The sequence below is a fragment of the Amblyomma americanum genome, chromosome 9 (genome assembly GCF_052857255.1).
Source record: "Amblyomma americanum isolate KBUSLIRL-KWMA chromosome 9, ASM5285725v1, whole genome shotgun sequence".
NCBI lineage: Eukaryota > Metazoa > Arthropoda > Arachnida > Ixodida > Ixodidae > Amblyomma > Amblyomma americanum.
This window is the reverse complement of record NC_135505.1, coordinates 25,386,339-25,406,176: the sequence shown is the minus strand read 5'-3', so window position 1 is coordinate 25,406,176 and position 19,838 is coordinate 25,386,339.

Genomic DNA, 19,838 nt, shown 5'->3' with positions numbered 1-19,838 from the left:
CGAAAATTGCTAAGCATTCAGCACCTCGCATTTTAAATGGATTATTAGAAGGCCATTTACAAAGCCTACCTATTAGCTTAATGATAGCTACTAACGCCTCCCAATGTGCTGAAAAGGCAAGGGCGGGAATTTATTGCCTGCTTCTATAGATTGGTCCTTTTCTGTGCGGCTTCCCGACTACACCCCAATTTTCCAAGCGGAGTTTCTGGCGATGGTGCTTACTCTTCGCAAACTATAGCCAGCTTTCTCTTCAGTGGCTGCCATTACAGACTTTCTTTCTTTGTGTTCGTCCCTTGCTTCGGCTGTAGATTCGCCAATCCTAAACACCTTCCATTCTTTACTCCATTCGCATTTAAGCCTTGTTCACATGACATGGGTGCCAGGTCACAGCGGTGTGACAGCCAATGAAATTGCGGACTGCCTGGCAAAGGCGTCTCTCAATGGCCCCGTGCTACATATCGTTCTGGCTACAGCATACATTACAGCAGCGAGGTTTCGGGGACAGAATTTGTTAAGAATGACAACTGGATCTCTTTTAAGACCTGATGATTACCTGCACCTGAGTTATTCGTGGAGCAGGCAATCGTGCCATTCAGGGCAGGTTGAGGTATCTCTATCAAGGCTCCGCTGCCGGATCCCACCCTTAAATTTTTATTTGCACAGGTCTGGGTTGGCGCTTAATCCCGTCTGAGTATTCTGTGGTGAGCACGAAACCATAGACCGCCGATACACCATGATGAGAACACGGCTTTTAGAGAAACCACTACAACAGCTTGGCCTTTGTTTGAGCAGCCAAGTTACATTGTTGTTTGGAGCCACCATACTTGGGTACAGCCACAAGTCTGTTTTTACCGCCGTCCAAAATTTTTTAATAGAGTCAAGTCGGCTACCTTGTTAATTTTTTTCATTTCTTAATATTATTTTTATTCTTACAATTATCATTATCATTTAATTACTCGGCTATAAACATCAGTCTCTATCTCCTGCGTGCGTTATGGATTTCCTGTTTCATTTCGTTGTTCCTTTTTGTTTACTTCTTCCTTCCTTACCATTCATTTTATTGCCGTCCAGGAAATATTTACCTGAAAAACTCTCTGTGCCCCCCAATTCTTGGCCAATCCCCCTAAGTGGGCATGTGTCATAGTATAAGAATAACAACAACAACATCGCTCAGAGCGAGAGCCTGGAGACCTGGAAAGACCAGAGACCCTGTCACCGCTGTGGTTTCGCCGCCGCCTGAGCGCTGACCTAAGCCCCAGTTACATTTGGTGGAGGTTCGGTTTAACATCCTCGTACCGCCCTGGACCTGCGCAGCCGCACGCTACCGACCCCCGCTATGTCCGTAGACGCCAACCATGCACCAAGCCGTGCAGGTGGGCTCCTCAATCCTCTGTTCCGGCTCCCTCCGGCAGGGGAACCCCGCCTCCTCAGCGGTACTGACGATCATGACGCTGAAGACTGGCTCACATCAAACGAGCGGGCGAGCACATATAACAAGTGGGGGGACACTACCAAATTTAACAACGTCATCTTTTATTTGACCGGCGTTGGCAACCTGTGGTTTCGCAACCACAAAACAGACTTCTCCACGTGGACTGCTTCCAAGGCGAACATCACCGATGTGTTCGCGTCCTTCTGTGCGCAAGCTACGCGCCTAACACCGCTTGCGCGAGCGCTCTGAGCAGTCGGGTGAGATTTTTGCAAGCTACATTGAAGACGTGGTCAACTTGTGCTCGCGCGTCAACGCCCAGATGTCCGAGGCTGACAAGATCAAACATATTTCGAAAGGCGTCGAGGATGACGCATGTCAGATGCTGCGGTCACGAGATCTTCGCATCGTTGCCGAAGCCGTCAGTCTCTGCCAGAGTTAAGACGAGCTGCGCAAGCAGAGGATAATCACTCGCCAGCACAAAGCACCTGTCGAGTCGCTTGCCGGCCTGTCGGCTACACCCGACCACTCGCAACTATTGGCGCAGATCAAAAGATTTTGTGCGTGAGGAAGTTGCACATCAGTTATCGCTTCCGCCATCCCCCTCCGTGCAATCTCCGTACCGGGCGCCCGACCTTCGCACTGCCATCAGCGAACAAGAGGCTGAGGCCCTTCCACCAGTCCCTCCGCCCGCACCAGCACTGCCGGCCGCACCTGTCGCTGCACCCCTGACGTATACGCTGCCGCCGTCGCACGGCCGCGGCCGCCTAACTACCACCCAAACTACGTTCCACCTCAAGCGTCTGTGCCTCAAGTTCCTCAGGCTCCGACGCCTTTTTTCCGACCACTTCGACAATTGGGCAATACCTGGCGTACTAGTGATAGTCGACCTATTTGTTACTCTTGCGGATTGCTTGGTCATGTGACCCGGCTTTTCCATCGTCGTGCGCCAGTATCCACAGTTGCCGGTTACTGGCCTCCTCCCAGTGACTACTCACCGCCAGCCGAGCCGCCACAGAGTCGCCCTCTTTCACCTGATCGCACCACCTTCTCCACCCGGCGCTCACCTTCTCCTCGTCGCCGCTCCCTTTCTCCCATGCGTCGGCGCCCAAATCTTTCACAAGAGGAAAACTAGACGGCGCAGTTATTGCCTCGAATCTTTCACAAGAGGAAAAGGACGCTGCAGTTCCTGACGCAAGAACAGCGCCACCAGCGAAATGTCCAAGGCCTCAGTTATGTCCCGCCAACCTTATCGCCGTTTCCGTAGAGGGTGTTTCTGTTCTGGCGCTTGTCGACACCGGTGCCGCTGTTTCTGCCATGGCCGCCACGTTTTGCCGCTCCTTGAGAAAAGTGACGACACCACTTTCTGGATTCTCGCTGCGCACCGCCAGCGCGCAGGCTATTGCGCCGTTAGCGGCGTGCATGGCTCGCGTCGTTGTTCAGGAGATTATGTGATTGAATTCATCGTTTTCCCAACCTGTTCTCATGAAATCATCTTGGATTGGGAGTCCCTGTCGCGCCATAACGCAGTCATCGATTGTGCTCAACTCGAGTTCTTTGCGCTCAGCGGTTCCTCGTCGCCCGATGCCCCTTCTGCCGCTGCTGCCAAAGCCGTTGTTGCCGAAGACACTGAACTGCCTGCCTGTTCTTCTGTTCTTGTGCCCATCATTTCTGGCCTTGCTCGCGATGGCAACGTACTTTTTACACCATCGCCCCTCTTTCTGTGCCGCAAGTGCCTGTCCATACCTTACGCCGTCCTCACACTGTCAGCTTGCCCTAGGGCGTTGTTCGTGACCAATCCTTTCACGTATGCTTCCGCTGTGCGTCGCGGTTAGTGCCTCGGTACCGTGCAGATCATTGATTTCATTCTCTATCGCGATGAGACTGACGATTCGTCGTCCCTCGATGTAGATTCTCTCAGCCCGCCGGGTCCTGCACTCGACACTTCGCCTCCAGACGTTTTCCTGCCCTCCATCGACGCCTTTCCCCCTGCACCTCAACGCACTCAACTTCTCACCCTGCTTCATCAATTTCGTTCCTCCTTCGATTCCCACCAACTCGCTTTGACTCACATGTCGACTGTCGCCCACCACATCTACGCCGGTGACCACGCCCCTCTGCGTCAGTGCCCATATCGTGTCTCCGCCAGTGAGCGCCACGTTATGCAAGAACAAGTTGACACCATGCTTCAGAGCGGCGTGATTCAGGCCTCACACAGTCCTTGGGTCTCACTTGTAGCACTCGTGAAGGAGATAGATGGCTCTACTCGTTCCTGCGCTGATTACCGCCGCCTGATTAAGATCACGCGAAAGCACGTTTATCCTCTTCCCGGAATTGATGATGCTCTGGACTGCCTTCAAGGAGCGGGACTCTTCTCTTGATTTACGCTCTGGGTACTGGCAGGCCCCCTTGCCGCGGACGATCGCCGTAAAACCGCATTTGTGCCACGCGGGAGTGTTCAAGACGTACACTCGCATCGGTCTCCGGTACTACTGGCGCGGCACGTGTAACTTCCTCCTGAAGTACGTCCGCTCCTGCCCGTCCTGCCAACGCCGTAAGCAACTGCGTCATCACTCCGCTGGAGAATTGCAGCCACTACATTGTCCGCCTCGCCTCTTCGACCGTGTTGGCATAGATTTATACGGCCCTCTGCAGTACACCGCTGCTGGCAACCGCTGGGTCATTGCTGCCATTGATCACCTGACCCGGTATGCGGAAAGCGCCGCGCTCCCAGATGCTACAGCTCGTGAAGTGGCGTCCTTCGTTTTGCAGCGCTTTATACTTCGCCACGGTGCTCCTCGTGAACTCCTCAGTGACAGAGGACGCGTCTTCTTGTCTGATGTCGTTAAAGCTCTACTCGCCGAGTGCAATATCATTCATCGGACTTGTACAGCCTACCATCCGCAAACAAACGGTCTAACTTAACGATTCAATCGCACTCTGGGCGATATGCTAATGTAAGCAAGGCAGCAATGTGGGCTAGTTGGTTGTACATTTTGGTTTGAATAACGCGCTACACACTAACAAAACGACACCGGAACGAAGGACTTGTCACTTGTCCTGTGTCCTTCGTTCCGGTGTCGTTTTGTTAGTGTGTAGCGCGTTATTAAAACCAAAATGCTAATGTACGTTGCCGCCAACCACACGAACTGGGACCAAGTTCTACCCTATATTACGTACGCCTACAGCACTGCTACCCAGTCCACGACCAGGTTCTTTCGTTTATTCTGCTCAACGGCCGGCATCCATCCGCTCCCATCGACACAGTTCTCCCATACCGCCCTGTCTCATCTGAGTGCACAACCGTTTCTGAGGCTGCCCAGCACGCAGAAGACTGCCGCAAGATTGCACGGTTGCTCACGGCAGGCATTCAGGGGTGCCAAAAACAGCGCCATGACGAAGGTCAGCTTGCAGGGACGCCGGAAGTATATTTTCAGTGGGAAGGGGGAGGGGGGGGTGCTCGAACAAGTTTCTTTTTACTTGTTTTTTGTATATGTACCTAGGTTTTTTAGATGTTACAATCCAAGTTTGGCTCGAGAGAGAACAATTAACTGCGTGAAAATTTTTTTCCCTTATGCAGTGTTTCTTTGTTCGCTAGATGGCGATGTTATACAAGCATTAACAAGATAAAAATGGCAAAATGAAGTTTTAGTGCGAACATATTTATTGACATTTGACAAATTTACAGGCATTCGCGCATGACCAAAACCACAACATAAAAAAACAGTTTAAGTACCACGGTACAAGCAAACGCGCTATAGTACATGCATACAGTTTCCAATAATGCACGCAAAAAGCAGCAAACATTTCGGACAGTACTGCTTCTTCTAGGTGCTTAGGCGGGACCAAAGGTTGCTGCTCGCTCCGCTGTTCTGCTCACAAACTCCCTGGTGACGTCGTCTAAACTTAGGGGCGCCGTTCTTTCTTTGTGCATATGCAAAATCAAAAAGATGCGATAACCTCTTTTGAGTCGTTCGGTTGCGCAAATACGTTTTGATTCTGCGCAGAGCACTAAAAGTGCGTTACCCAGAAGCGACAGACGCTTGTATGGAAAACAGAAGCTGAACATACCTCACGACCCGAACCATCAACTCACGAATATTTTGCGATTCTCTTTGTAGGATCTCCAAAATGCCCAGGGCTGTGGTAGAATCAGCACCGCTTGGAAGAGTTGATAATAGCATAAACTGCGCCGAGAGTCTGCACAAGTCAAAATCAACTGCATGCACTCCCAAAGCCGCCTCTACTTCATCTGCTGTATAACTACTACCTCCAGCGGCACTGTTTAAGATGTCTTATAGTTTTACGAGCGGTTCCATGCCCGGCTGCTCAAAACGCTGTTTTGTTTCACTTATGATTCGGTTGGCAGTAGCGAAATACTCCTTGCGCAGCGCGGCCTTAACGTCAAGTGCAACTGGCTGGACAGGTCTATCAGTCGTCTCATACCTCGCAGGAGGTTTTGTCGGCAGTGACATACGAGGTTCCTTCAGGCCTAGGCGCACTGCTGCTGTGCTCGTGAGCTGCCACAGCCTTTCAAACGGAGTTTGAGGGCGAAACTGGGAGATCGCCTCGCAGAGACCCTCTGCTGCCTTTTTTGCACCTGCGGCGCAATATGTTGAGGTCTGGAGAGCCCTTGCTAATTCTTCACAAGGCCCAAAGAAGGCTACGGAAATGTCAATACCTAACCAGGCTTCAAATTTTTGCAAAAGCCGATCGTAACCTCTAAAAATAGCCTTGCTGCTTTCGGTCACTGAACCTGGTGTCTGCAAGAGCTCCTTGAGTGTCTCTTGGACTCTGGCGTATTTCTCAACGAATCTTTGCATCGACTTGACTCTAACGGTCCATCGCGTCGGGCAAAGCGGCAGTAAGGTATTTGGCCTTGATCCACTCTCCACAGCTGACTCGCGTCCTGTGCAGGGAGGAAGCGGTACCGGCCCACTCTAGCTTTGCAGCCGACGGCGCGGTTTTCGGCGAGCTGTCTTCGTGAACCATCACTTGGTCACAGCGTCACAGCTGCTGATTGCATTTGCCGGATTTGATACGCAGATGTGCCGGCACAACGTGGGCACCGATGCAGTGCTGCATGTTAACTGAAAAAGTTTATCGCGGTGGCATATGGTAGTATGTGCATTGAGGGTACCTGATTATGACGTATGAGATAACATTGCATTTTCATGTCCCTACTCGGTGGTTTCGCTAGCTATGGTGTTAGGCTGCGGAGCCCAAAGATGTTGGATCGATCAGCTGTAACCAAATGGAAACCAGTTTGAGCAGTTAGCATTTGTCCCCTGGAAATCGACTAATCACATTTTCAATGCGAACTGTGCTTTTGTTTCATTCTGGAAATTTATTGTATGGCAAATAAGGTTTCATATGGAGAGGGCTGATTCGGGCTGGTTGGTTCATGGTGAACGGTACGACGAAACAGCGCTGACGGACGGGACGGAAGAGGAGACAGACACATGCGCTGGTGTCTGGTGTCTGTCTCCTCTTCCGTCCCGTCCGTCAGCGCTGTTTCGTCGTAACGTTCAGCTGTGGTTAATAGTCATCTGACTATATGGTTTACATCGGAGCCTTAAAATGAAACTTTAACATCTCCAAAGACCAAAATAAACTGTGAGGGCGAGGTCTTCTTCACATTGCTCAGATTGCTTCAATTCCCCCACCACACGGCTCAAACACGAACCATTTCATGTGGACTGTCAGGGGTTTTTACACGGGATATCTGAGCTCAATATTTCCAGTTGCGGATAAGCATACCTTATGTTATTTGCACGCACTGCAAAACAATGTTGCTGAATAATGAATCGTATTTTTACAAAGAATATATGTGGCTGGAAATAAGACGGAGCAATGGCAATAAAGAAAACAAGCACCATGGGTTCTCTGTTCCATACTAGTCCACCGCAGTGGTTAATGATGACCTGCAGCGCTGTCAGTACTTGCATTTAACCTGCATGTCTAACGAATTTTCTATTTCAAAAGGAGCAAGAGTAAACAGGCATACTCAACCATAATAATAATGTAAGCGCAGACAGAGGGGTACATAGCCGAATAAGCCCCCCAAAAGGCTGGAACTGTCCACGGAGGTTGACGAACGGCGCCGGCCTTTCTTGATCGTGGTGCAAGCTTCCGCCAAGCTCCCTAAAGGTCGACTCCCAAGGCCCTTCCCAAGCGCTTCGTTATATATAGCCACTGGAATGGACCACCTTCCAAGTAACGTTCCGCGCATGCGCAAAGCCTCCTCGTCCGCCAATTTTGACGACTGCATTTTTGAATAGGAGACAGCGCTGGATTAGAGGGGGGGGGGGCCAAGGGGGCTGCAGCCCACGGCCTTACCTCGGACAGTAGAATGGGGCCCATTTATTCAAACCTGCTTACTATATGGAACCATGGGCAATGGAACTTCGAGCGACATGTATGAAGCGAGAAAACCAGAACGAGCGGACGGGGCCCCCCGCCTAATGTAACAGCATGCGTTTAACCTGGTCATTTGGGGAGAGCTTGTCGAGCTGCAAAAACAGGAATCCCCCGCCACCCCGGCGGGGCCCTCTTTCATACGAAGCCAGGTGCATTTGTTTGGAAGAGTTTTCGTGGATTCCTGTCAGTCCGCTTGTCCAGTGCTGTCTGGAGAGGAGGGTCAAGGGGGAAAGACGTAAAACATCTATCTTAAAAGAGCGTCTTGCTGGGCAAGTTGTTAACTGTACATCTTTGGTTATAGACCCGAAAACAGACACAACACAAGGCGCTTCGTCCCGTCTTTCTACCTTGTATTGTGTCTGTTTTCGCGCCTATAACCAAAGATCTAAAACATGCAATGTGGGATGAGGACCTAAATCTCCCTTGCCCCTCGTCACCACCACGCCACCCTCCACTTCTCAAATAGTTCCGCCGCTGTCCTTCTCATAGAAAGGATGTGCTGCAGTACCCAACAGTGCCTCCCATTCGACTTTTCTTTACCGTGATGGTAATTTGGGCGGGGGAGGATGAGTCCGATAGCAGATGATGATGAGTCTGATGGCAGAGTCTAGGCAGGAAAGGAAAGAAGACGTCTCGCGTGCTTTTGTCCGCGTGCCGTGGGTCATGGAATGCTCACTCTTCGGGCTAGGGTTGTGGAGGAGTGAAGAAGGAAGTTAGAGAGCTGGACACAAAGACCTGTCTCCAGTGCACATTCCTGCCTAGTGGCTGCGCACCCTCGCACGCGCTCGACGGAAAAAAGTAGGTCAGACTGGCCGCCGAACTTTCCAGAAAGAAGTAGAAAAAGGTGACTCAGAGTCGACGGAGGACGCGTAACTTCGCCCGCGCTAGGAGTCGCCTTCTCCCCTTCGTTCTCGCGCTCGGCGTCGACGGGGCGAAAGAAAAATCGAGAACCTCCCAGAACAGACGATTGCTCCTAGCCAATAGGAAGACGAGACCAGAACGGGAGAATAAATGAGTTTGTACGGAGAAGGAGGGAATTTGTGCAAGGAACTCTATGCGTATGTGAACGCCTGCTTTGGCGTTAGTAACAGACAGACGCGGCGCGGGTCTATGAAAGGAAGTTGATCGCGGGCTGCGATTCAGCCCCGAGCCGCCGGTTAAGCTTGCATAAGCCCGCCCGCTGAGGAGCTCCCGGGGGACTCACAACTCTCGGCCAGCCACAGACCATCGAGGCAGCGTGCGCCAGTCATCGGGGCGGCCACCGTTGGACACCTGCGGTCGCGTCGGACTGACGAAGTGCCCGGTGCAGTGAACAATTAGCATCTATTCATGCGAAAATGCTTGGTCGGAAGCCTCAAAGTGGTGCGTCTAAACGAAAGGGGAAGTTAGAAAGAGAAGAGCGTGAATAGAAGCTACCAAAGATGACAAAGTGTTCCTGAGTCAGCAACGTCTGTGCTACTCGGCCGGGCCCCTGCCACAGAGCTCCAGGTGTCTGGTCCGCCACGCCAGATTTCTACTACTGCTGATCAACAGGTGCCAAACCTCCCAGATAAGCCTCCTTCTACTGACGAGCGCCAGGAAACAACACTCCAAGAACCGATTCACTTGTTTCCTGTTAGTATGGCTTCAAATAATCATGTTCCCACCACAAAAGGTGCCTCGAGAGGACGAATGAGACGGCTTCTCGTTGCGGCAACAGAGAAGTACAGACACCCCCGCAGCAAGAGGTTCGTTGCGAGATTCTCCGAAGTGACCCTGCTAAGTGGCCGGACGTTATTACTGACAGGTCTTGGAGTGTATGCCTTGAGAAAGGGCCATTGTATTTTAAAAATCGCGCAGAAAATTTTCCGTTTTCCGAAAGGCAATACAAAACCCAGAAACGCCATGTCACCTTATTTTTCGTGCGAAAGGCTGTAAATGGTAAGGCGCACGAGCGACACTGCTTAATGTACTCGGAGTCCAAAGGTTCCGTTTACTGTTTCATGTGAAACTATTTTCGATTTCAAGCAACCCCAGTGCTTTCACCACGCACTGCTTTTCTGATTGGAGAAAAAGCAGAAGAAAAGGTTTGCGCACATGAAAATATCGTCGAGCACCGGAACTGCGTGGCAGCATGGCTCGCCCGCTCTAACTCTTGCAGCACAATTGACAAGGAGCTAGTTAAGCATCTTGTCACTGAGACCGCTTACTGGACAGAGGTGTTGAAGCGCTTAGTCGTTGTAGTTGAGCTTCTAGCTGAGCGCACCCTAGCGTTTGGGGGCAGTGAGGAGATTTTTGGTTCACCGAGAAATGGCAATTTTATGGGAGTGCTTGAGGCCATTGCCAAGTTTGATTCCTTTCTAGAGGAGCACATCAAACGCTACGGGAGCAAAGGAAAAGGAAAAATCGTATCTGTCAAAAACCATTTGTGATGAATTTATCGAGCATATGGCAAAGGCTGTCAAGGAACGTCTCGTTGACGAAGTGAAACGCGCAAAATACCTCTATTTAATTGTTGGTTCGATTCCAGACCTCACTGACGTTGATCAGCTGTCAGTTGTACGATACTATTTAAATCGCAAAGTGTACGAACGCTTTCTTGGAATTGTTCCAATAGAATCGCATACCGACTTGTATCCTTTTGATAGCGAGATGTCCCTCTTGACGACGAATGGCATCTCAATTGATGATTGTAGGGGCCAAGCTCATGGCAATGCGATAATATGTCAGTAAAATACAAAGGACTGCAAGTTCAAATCAAACACTCGAACGAATCGCCAGTCTACGTCCCGTGTGCTGGTCATTCACTGAACTTAGTTGGCGCGTGTAGCGTTGACAGTTGCCTTGAGGCTGTCAAATTTTTCACTGTAATTCAGAGACTGTATGTGTTCTTTGCTGCCTCACCTAAGCGATGGAGGTATCTTTTGGACAGCATGGCCGGAACTGGCAAGCAGCTTGCATTGAAAAGTGTCTGTGAGACCAGGTGGTCAAGACACGCTGAATCATGTAAGGACATTCTGAAAAAAATTCAATGCAGTCTTGTGTTGCCTTGAAGCTGTATCAAAGAACGAGGAAGAAAACGGTGACACTAGGAACGAAGCGCACTCTCTCTTCAAGAAAATGACGAAACTAGAGACTGCATTCATGGCGATTTTCTGGAGTGAAATCTTGAAGTGCTTTGACAAAACAAGCGTAGCACTTTAGAAGCCAGGCCTAGACATTTCAACTGCTGTATACCTGCTGAGCTCTCTAGAAGGCTTTGTTAATTCTTTGCAACCTCTCTTTGATACCTTCGTAGAGAGAGCACGCACGCTAAGTACCAATCAATGTTATCAGGATGAGGGCAAACGCTTCGTTTTGAGTGAGCACCGTGAGAGAAAAAGTGATAGTGCGCTACAAGGTATAAAAAAGTTTATCGTAGAGACCTACAATGATGTACTTGACAGCCTAGGCTCTGCTTGGCGAGTGCGAAAGGCTGCCTACACAGAACTCTGCGAAAGGTTCGGATTCTCAAAATTGCTGACAGAAGTTGGCAGTGAAGCCTCTCTGGAATAGAAGGCTGAGAAGTTGGTGAAAACCTGCAAAAAGGATTTGTAGCCAGCATTTTGCACTTCAATCGTTCAGTTTGCAAACTTCCTGCACAACTTTGTGTGCCAGGAAACGAGTCCCTTGGGAATAATGAAGTTGCTGCACGAAAGAAAGCTTATTGATGTTTTTCCGTACCTTTCTATTGCTTTGCGAACGTACTTAATCATACCCGTAGCAAACTGTGAGACCGAACGATCGCTTTCCAAGTTGCCGGTGATAAAAAAATCGCCTTCGTTCGAGCTCCCTTTACGACAAGGTGAACTTCCTGGTTATCATATCCATTGAAAGTGACCTCCTCCGCGATCTATCCTTCGAACAGACTATATCTGATTTCGCCAAAACGAAGGCGCGGAAAATGCCATTTTAAAAGAGGACTGTTTGCGCCATACATGAATAGTTCCAATAAGTTCGTTGTGTCGCCTCCCAGCATCTACGTTGCGAATGAAACGCCGAGCAGTGTAATTGAACATATGCAAATCTTCGCTGTTCGTCTCTTGTTTGTTTTTCTTGTCATATCTAGCGTGCTTATAAAGAACAGTAATTTTGTTGTTTTCGATAGTGCTACGTTTATTGGGTGTCGTCTTTGCTTGTCTTACCTTTAACGAAATTATTTTCAAATAATGTTTTTTGTAATTAAAAATTGGTAATATTCATCTGTATTCTAGCGCATTTTTTGGTATTTATATTGCCTTAAGTATTGCATATATCTAATGCATATTTATAGTGTACCGTGCATATCGATTACTGCAGTCTGATGCTTGAATTTAAAAAGAATGATTTGGATACAACCATGCTTTACCTCACGGGATTAAACTTAGTGATGCATACAAAGCCTAGCTTCAGGAGGATCGACGTCTGAGCTTTGTCGTCTTTTCTGCATTCTTGTTCGTCTTCAGTGCATTAAACCTTTCCTTAAAGCCTAGCTTTTGCTGAAAACAAAATGCAGATTAATCACAAAGTGAACTGATCATTGCAGCAGTGGCGATAGCGAAGTGTTCAACGTCTAAATTATCGCTTATTCTTGAGCACATTACCGCCCACCAGTCGAAATCAACTCCCGCCCACCGCCGCGTCATCCGCGAAACGGTCGGCACACGTGGATTCTGCTGCAGCTGCGCACTCCCACCTTCCGGCTGCACTCCTGCAGGCCTTCCGGTGCTCCCCGCTTATAAACTGGGGACGGCATCAACGGACCATCATAGCAGCATGGGCTACAGCTAAGTGTTCAACGTCTAAGTCATCGCTTATTCTTATGCAGATTACCGCCCACCAGTCGAAATCAACTCCCGCCCACCGCCGCGTCATCCGCGAAACGGTCGGCACACGTGGATTCGGCTGCAGCTGCGCATTTCCACCTTCCGGCTGCACTCCTGCAGGCCTTCCGATACTCCCCGCTTATAAACTCTGGACGGCATCAACAGACCATCATAGCAGCATTGGCGACAGCAAAGTGTTCAACGTCTAAATCATCGCTTATTCTTGTGCATATTATCGCCAACCAGTCCAAATCAACTCCCGCCCACCGCCGCATCATCAGCGAAACGGTCGGCACACGTGGATTCTGCTGCAGCTGCGCATTCTCACCTTCCTCTTGCACTCCTGCAGGCCTTCTGGTGCTCCCCGCTTATAAACTCGGGACGGCATCAACGGACCGTCATCGCGGCAGTGGCGACAGCAAAGTGTTCAACGTCTAAATCATCGCTTATTCTTGTGCAGATTATCGCCCACCAGTCGAAATCAACTCCCGCCCACCGCCGCATCATCTGCGAAACGGTCGGCATACGTGGATTCTACTGCAGCTGCGCATTCCCAACTTCCGGCTGCACTCCTTCAGGAGTTCCTGTGCTCCCTGCTTATAAACTCGGGACGGCATCAACGGACCATCATAGCAGCATTGGCGACAACGAAGTGTTCAACGTCTAAATCATCGCTTATTCTTGTGCAGATTATCGCCAACCAGTCGAAATCAACTCCCGCCCACCGCCGCATCATCCGCGAAACGGTCGACACACGTGGATTCTGCTGCAGCTGCGCATTCTCACCTTCCGCTTGCACTCCTTCAGGCCTTCTGGTGCTCCCCGCTTATAAACCCGGGACGGCATCAACGGACCATCATAGCGGCAGTGGCGACAACGAAGTGTTCAATGTCTAAATCATCGCTTATTCTTGTGCAGATTATCGCCCACCAGTCGAAATCAACTCCCGCAAACCGCCGCATCATCTGCGAAACGGTCGGCATACGTGGATTCTGCTGCAGCTGCGCATTCCCAACTTCCGGCTGCACTCCTTCAGGACTTCCTGTGCTCCCCGCTTATAAACTCGGGACGGCATCAACGTACCATCATAGCGGCAGTGGCGACAACGAAGTGTTCAACGTTTAAATCATCGCTTATTCTTGTGCAGATTATCGCCCACCAGTCGAAATCAACTCTCGCCCACAGCCGCATCATCCGCGAAACGGTCGGCACACGTGGATTCTGCTGCAGCTGCGCATTCCCACATTCCGGCTGCAGTCCTGCAGGCCTTCCGGTGCTCCCCGCTTATAAACTCGGGACGGCATCAACGGACCATCATAGCAGCATTGGCGACAGCAAAGTGTTCAACGTCCTAATCATCGCTTATTCTTGTGCAGATTATCGCCCACCAGTCGAAATCAACTCCCGCCCACCGCCGCATCATCCGCGAAACGGTCGGCACACGTGAATTCTGCTGCAGCTGCGCATTCCCACATTCCGGCTGCAGTCCTGCAGGCCTTCCGGTGCTCCCCGCTTATAAACTCGGGGCGGCATCAACGGACCATCATAGCGGCAGTGGCGACAGCGAAGTGTTCAACGTCTAAATCATCGCTTATTCTTGTGAAGATTATCGCCCACCAGTGGAAATCAACTCCCGCCCAGCGCCGCATCATCCGCGAAATGGACGGCACACGTGGATTCTGCGGCAGCTGCGCACTCCCACCTTCCGGCTGCACTCCTTCAGGCCATCCGGTGCTCCCTGCTTATAAACCCGGGACGGCATCAACGGACCATCATAGCGGCAGTGGCGACAGCGAAGTGTTCAACGTCTAAATCATCGCTTATTCTTGTGCAGAGTATCGCCCACCAGTCGAAATCAACTGCCGCCGCATCATCCGCGAAATGGTCGGCACATGTGGGTTTTGCTGCAGCTGCGCACTCCCACCTTCCCGCTGCACTCCTTCAGGCCATCCGGTGCTCCCTGCTTATAAACCCGGGACGGCATTAACCGACCATCATAGCGGCAGTGGCGACAGCGAAGTGTTCAACGTCTAAATCATCGCTTATTCTTGTGCAGATTATCGCCCACCAGTCGAAATCAACTGCCGCCGCATCATCCGCGAAATGGTCGGCACATGTGGGTTTTGCTGCAGCTGCGCACTCCCACCTTCCGGCTGCACTCCTTCAGGCCATCCGGTGCTCCCTGCTTATAAACCCGGGACGGCATTAACCGACCATCATAGCGGCAGTGGCGACAGCGAAGTGTTCAACGTCTAAATCATCGCTTATTCTTGTGCAGATTATCGCCAACGAGTCGAAATCAACTCCCGCCCACCGCCTCATCATCCGCGAAACGGTCGACACACGTGGATTCTGCTGCAGCTGCGCATTCTCACCTTCCGCTTGCACTCCTGCAGGCCTTCTGGTGCTCCCCGCTTATAAACCCGGGACTCCATCAACGGACCGTCATCGCGGCAGAGGCGACAGCGAAGTGTTCAATGTCTAAATCATCGCTTATTCTTGTGCAGATTATCGGCCACCAGTCGAAATCAACTCCCTCCCACCGCCACATCATCCCGCGAAATGGTCGGCACACGTGGATTCTGCTGCAACTGCGCACTCCCTCCTTCCGGCTGCACTCCTTCAGGCCTTCCGGTGCTCCCTGGTTATGAACCCGGGACGGCATCTACGGACCATCATAGCGGCAGTGGCGACAGCGAAGTGTTCAACGTCTAAATCATCGCTTATTCTTGTGCAGATTATCGCCCACCAGTCGAAATCAAGTCCCGCCCACCACCGCATCATCTGCGAAACGGTCGGCATACGTGGATTCTGCTGCAGCTGCGCATTCTCACCTTTCGCTTGCACTCCTGCAGGCCTTCTGGTGCTCCCCACTTATAAACCTGGGACGGCATCAACGGACCGTCATCGCGGCAGTGGCGACAGCGAAGTGTTCAACGTCTAAATCATCGCTTATTCTTGTGCAGAATATAGCCCACCAGTCGAAATCAACTCCCGCCCACCGCCGCATCATCCGCGAAATGGTCGGCACACGTGGATTCTTCTGCAGCTGCGCACTCCCAGCTTCCGGCTGCACTCCTTCAGGCCTTCCGGTGCTCCCTGCTTATAAACCCGGGACGGCATTAACCGACCATCATAGCGGCAGTGGCGACAGCGAAGTGTTCAACGTCTAAATCATCGCTTATTCTTGTGCAGATTATCGCCCACCAGTCGAAATCAACTGCCGCCGCATCATCCGCGAAATGGTCGGCACATGTGGGTTTTGCTGCAGCTGCGCACTCCCACCTTCCGGCTGCACTCCTTCAGGCCATCCGGTGCTCCCTGCTTATAAACCCGGGACGGCATTAACCGACCATCATAGCGGCAGTGGCGACAGCGAAGTGTTCAACGTCTAAATCATCGCTTATTCTTGTGCAGATTATCGCCAACGAGTCGAAATCAACTCCCGCCCACCGCCTCATCATCCGCGAAACGGTCGACACACGTGGATTCTGCTGCAGCTGCGCATTCTCACCTTCCGCTTGCACTCCTGCAGGCCTTCTGGTGCTCCCCGCTTATAAACCCGGGACTCCATCAACGGACCGTCATCGCGGCAGAGGCGACAGCGAAGTGTTCAATGTCTAAATCATCGCTTATTCTTGTGCAGATTATCGGCCACCAGTCGAAATCAACTCCCTCCCACCGCCACATCATCCCGCGAAATGGTCGGCACACGTGGATTCTGCTGCAACTGCGCACTCCCTCCTTCCGGCTGCACTCCTTCAGGCCTTCCGGTGCTCCCTGGTTATGAACCCGGGACGGCATCTACGGACCATCATAGCGGCAGTGGCGACAGCGAAGTGTTCAACGTCTAAATCATCGCTTATTCTTGTGCAGATTATCGCCCACCAGTCGAAATCAAGTCCCGCCCACCACCGCATCATCTGCGAAACGGTCGGCATACGTGGATTCTGCTGCAGCTGCGCATTCTCACCTTTCGCTTGCACTCCTGCAGGCCTTCTGGTGCTCCCCACTTATAAACCTGGGACGGCATCAACGGACCGTCATCGCGGCAGTGGCGACAGCGAAGTGTTCAACGTCTAAATCATCGCTTATTCTTGTGCAGAATATAGCCCACCAGTCGAAATCAACTCCCGCCCACCGCCGCATCATCCGCGAAATGGTCGGCACACGTGGATTCTTCTGCAGCTGCGCACTCCCAGCTTCCGGCTGCACTCCTTCAGGCCTTCCGGTGCTCCCTGCTTATAAACCCGGGACGGCATCAACGTACCATCATAGCGGCAGTGGCGACAACGAAGTGTTCAACGTCTAAATCATCGCTTATTCTTGTGCAGATTATCGCCCACCAGTCGAAATCAACTCTCGCCCACCGCCGCATCATCCGCGAAACGGTCGGCACACGTGAATTCTGCTGCAGCTGCGCATTACCACATTCCGGCTGCAGTCATGCAGACCTTCCGGTGCTCCCCGCTTATAAACTCGGGACGGCATCAACGGGCCATCATAGCAGCATTGGCGACAGCTAAGTGTTCAACGTCTAAGTCATCGCTTATTCTTATGCAGATTACCGCCCACTAGTCGAAATCAACTCCCGCCCACCGCCGCGTCATCTGCGAAACGGTCGGCACACGTGGATTCGGCTGCAGCTGCGCATTTCCACCTTCCGGCTGCACTCCTGCAGGCCTTGCGATGCTCCCCGCTTATAAACTCTGGACGGCATCAACTTACCATCATAGCAGCATTGGCGACAACAAAGTGTTCAACGTCTAAATCATCGCTTATTCTTATGCAGATTATAATCAACCAGTCGAAATCAACTCCCGCCCACCGCCGCATCATCCGCGAAATGATCAGCACACGTGGATTCTGCTGCAGCTGCGCACTCCCACCTTCCGGCTGCACTCCTTCAGGCCTTCCAGTGCTCCCTGCTTATAAACCCGGGACGGCATCAACGGACCATCATAGCGGCAGTGGCTGCAGCGAAGTGTTCAACGTCTAAATCATCGCTTATTCTTGTGCAGATTATCGCCCACCAGTCGAAATCAACTCCCGCCCAGCGCCGCATCATCCGGGAAATGGTCGGCACACGTGGATTCTGCTGCAGCTGCGCACTCCCACCTTCCGGCTGCACTCCTTCAGGCCTTCCGGTGCTCCCTGCTTATAAACCCGGGACTGCATCAACGGACCATCATAGCGGCAGTGGCGACAGCGAAGTGTTCAACGTCTAAATCATCGCTTATTCTTGTGCAGATTATCGCCCACCAGTCGAAATCAACTCCCGCCCAGCGCCGCATCATCCGCGAAATGGTCGGCACACGTGGATTCTGCTGCAGCTGCGCACTCCCACCTCCCGTCTGCACTCCTTCAGGCCTTCCGGTGCTTCCTGCTTATAAACCCGGGACGGCATCAACGGATCATCATAGCGGCAGTGGCGACAGCGAAGTGTTCAACGTCTAAATCATGGCTTATTCTTGTGCAGATTATCGCCCACCAGTCGAAATCAACTCCCGCCCACCGCCGCATCATCCGCGAAATGGTCGGCACACGTGGATTCTGCTGCAGCTGCGCACTCCCACCTTCCGGCTGCACTCCTTCAGGCCATCTGGTGCTCCCAGCTTATAAACTCGGGACGGCATCAACGGACCGTCATCGCGGCAGTGGCGACAGCGAAGTGTGAAACGTCTAAATCATCGCTTATTCTTGTGCAGATTATCGCCCACCAGTCGAAATCAACTCCCGCCCAGCGCCGCATCATCCGCGAAATGGTCGGCACACGTGGATTCTGCTGCAGCTGCGCACTCCCACCTCCCGGCTGCACTCCTTCAGGCCTTCCGGTGCTCCCTGCTTATAAACCCGGGACGGCATCAACGGATCTTCATAGCGGCAGTGGTGACAGCGAAGTGTTCAACGTCTAAATCATCGCTTATTCTTGTGCAGATTATCGCCCACCAGTCGAAATCAACTCCCGCCCACCGCCGCATCATCCGCGAAATGGTCGGCACACGTGGATTCTGCTGCAGCTGCGCACTCCCACCTTCCGGCTGCACTCCTTCAGGCCTTCTGGTGCTCCCTGCTTATAAACCCGGGACGGCATCAACCGACCATCATAGCGGCAGTGGCGACAGCGAAGTGTTCAACGTCTAAATCATCGCTTATTCTTGTGCAGATTATCGCCCACCAGTCGAAATCAAGTGCCGCCCACCGCCGCATCATCTGCGAAACGGTCGGCATACGTGGATTCTGCTGCAGCTGCGCATTCTCACCTTGCGCTTGCACTCCTGCAGGCCTTCTGGTGCTCCCCGCTTATAAACTCGGGACGGCATCAACGGACCGTCATCGCGGCAGTGGCGACAGCGAAGTGTTCAACTTCTAAATCATCGCTTATTCTTGTGCAGATTATAGCCTACCAGTCGAAATCAACTCCCGCCCACCGCCGCATCATCCGCGAAATGGTCGGCACACGTGGATTCTGCTGGAGCTGCGCACTCCCACCTTCTGGCTGCACTCCTTCAGGCCTTCCGGTTCTCCCTGCTTATAAACCCAGGACGGCATCAACGTACCATCATAGCGGCAGTGGCGACAACGAAGTGTTCAACGTCTAAATCATCGCTTATTCTTGTGCAGATTATCGCCCATCAGTCGAAATCAAGTCCAGCCCACCGCCGAATCATCTGCGAAACGTTCGGCATACGTGGATTCAGCTGCAGCTGCGCATTCTCACCTTCCGGCTGCACTCCTGCAGGCCTTCTGGTGCTGCCCGCTTATAAACCCGGGACGCCATCAACGGACCACATCGCGGCAGTGGCGACAGCGAAGTGTTGAACGTCTAAATCATCGCTTATTCTTGTGCAGATTATCGCCCACCAGTCGAAATCAACTCCCGCCCAGCGCCGCATCATCCGGGAAATGGTCGGCACACGTGGATTCTGCTGCAGCTGCGCACTCCCACCTTCCGGCTGCACTCCTTCAGGCCTTCTGGTGCTCCCAGCTTATAAACTCGGGACGGCATCAACGGACCGTCATCGCGGCAGTGGCGACAGCGAAGTGTGCAACGTCTAAATCATCGCTTATTCTTGTGCAGATTATCGCCCACCAGTCGAAATCAACTCCCGCCCAGCGCCGCATCATCCGCGAAATGGTCGGCACACGTGGATTCTGCTGCAGCT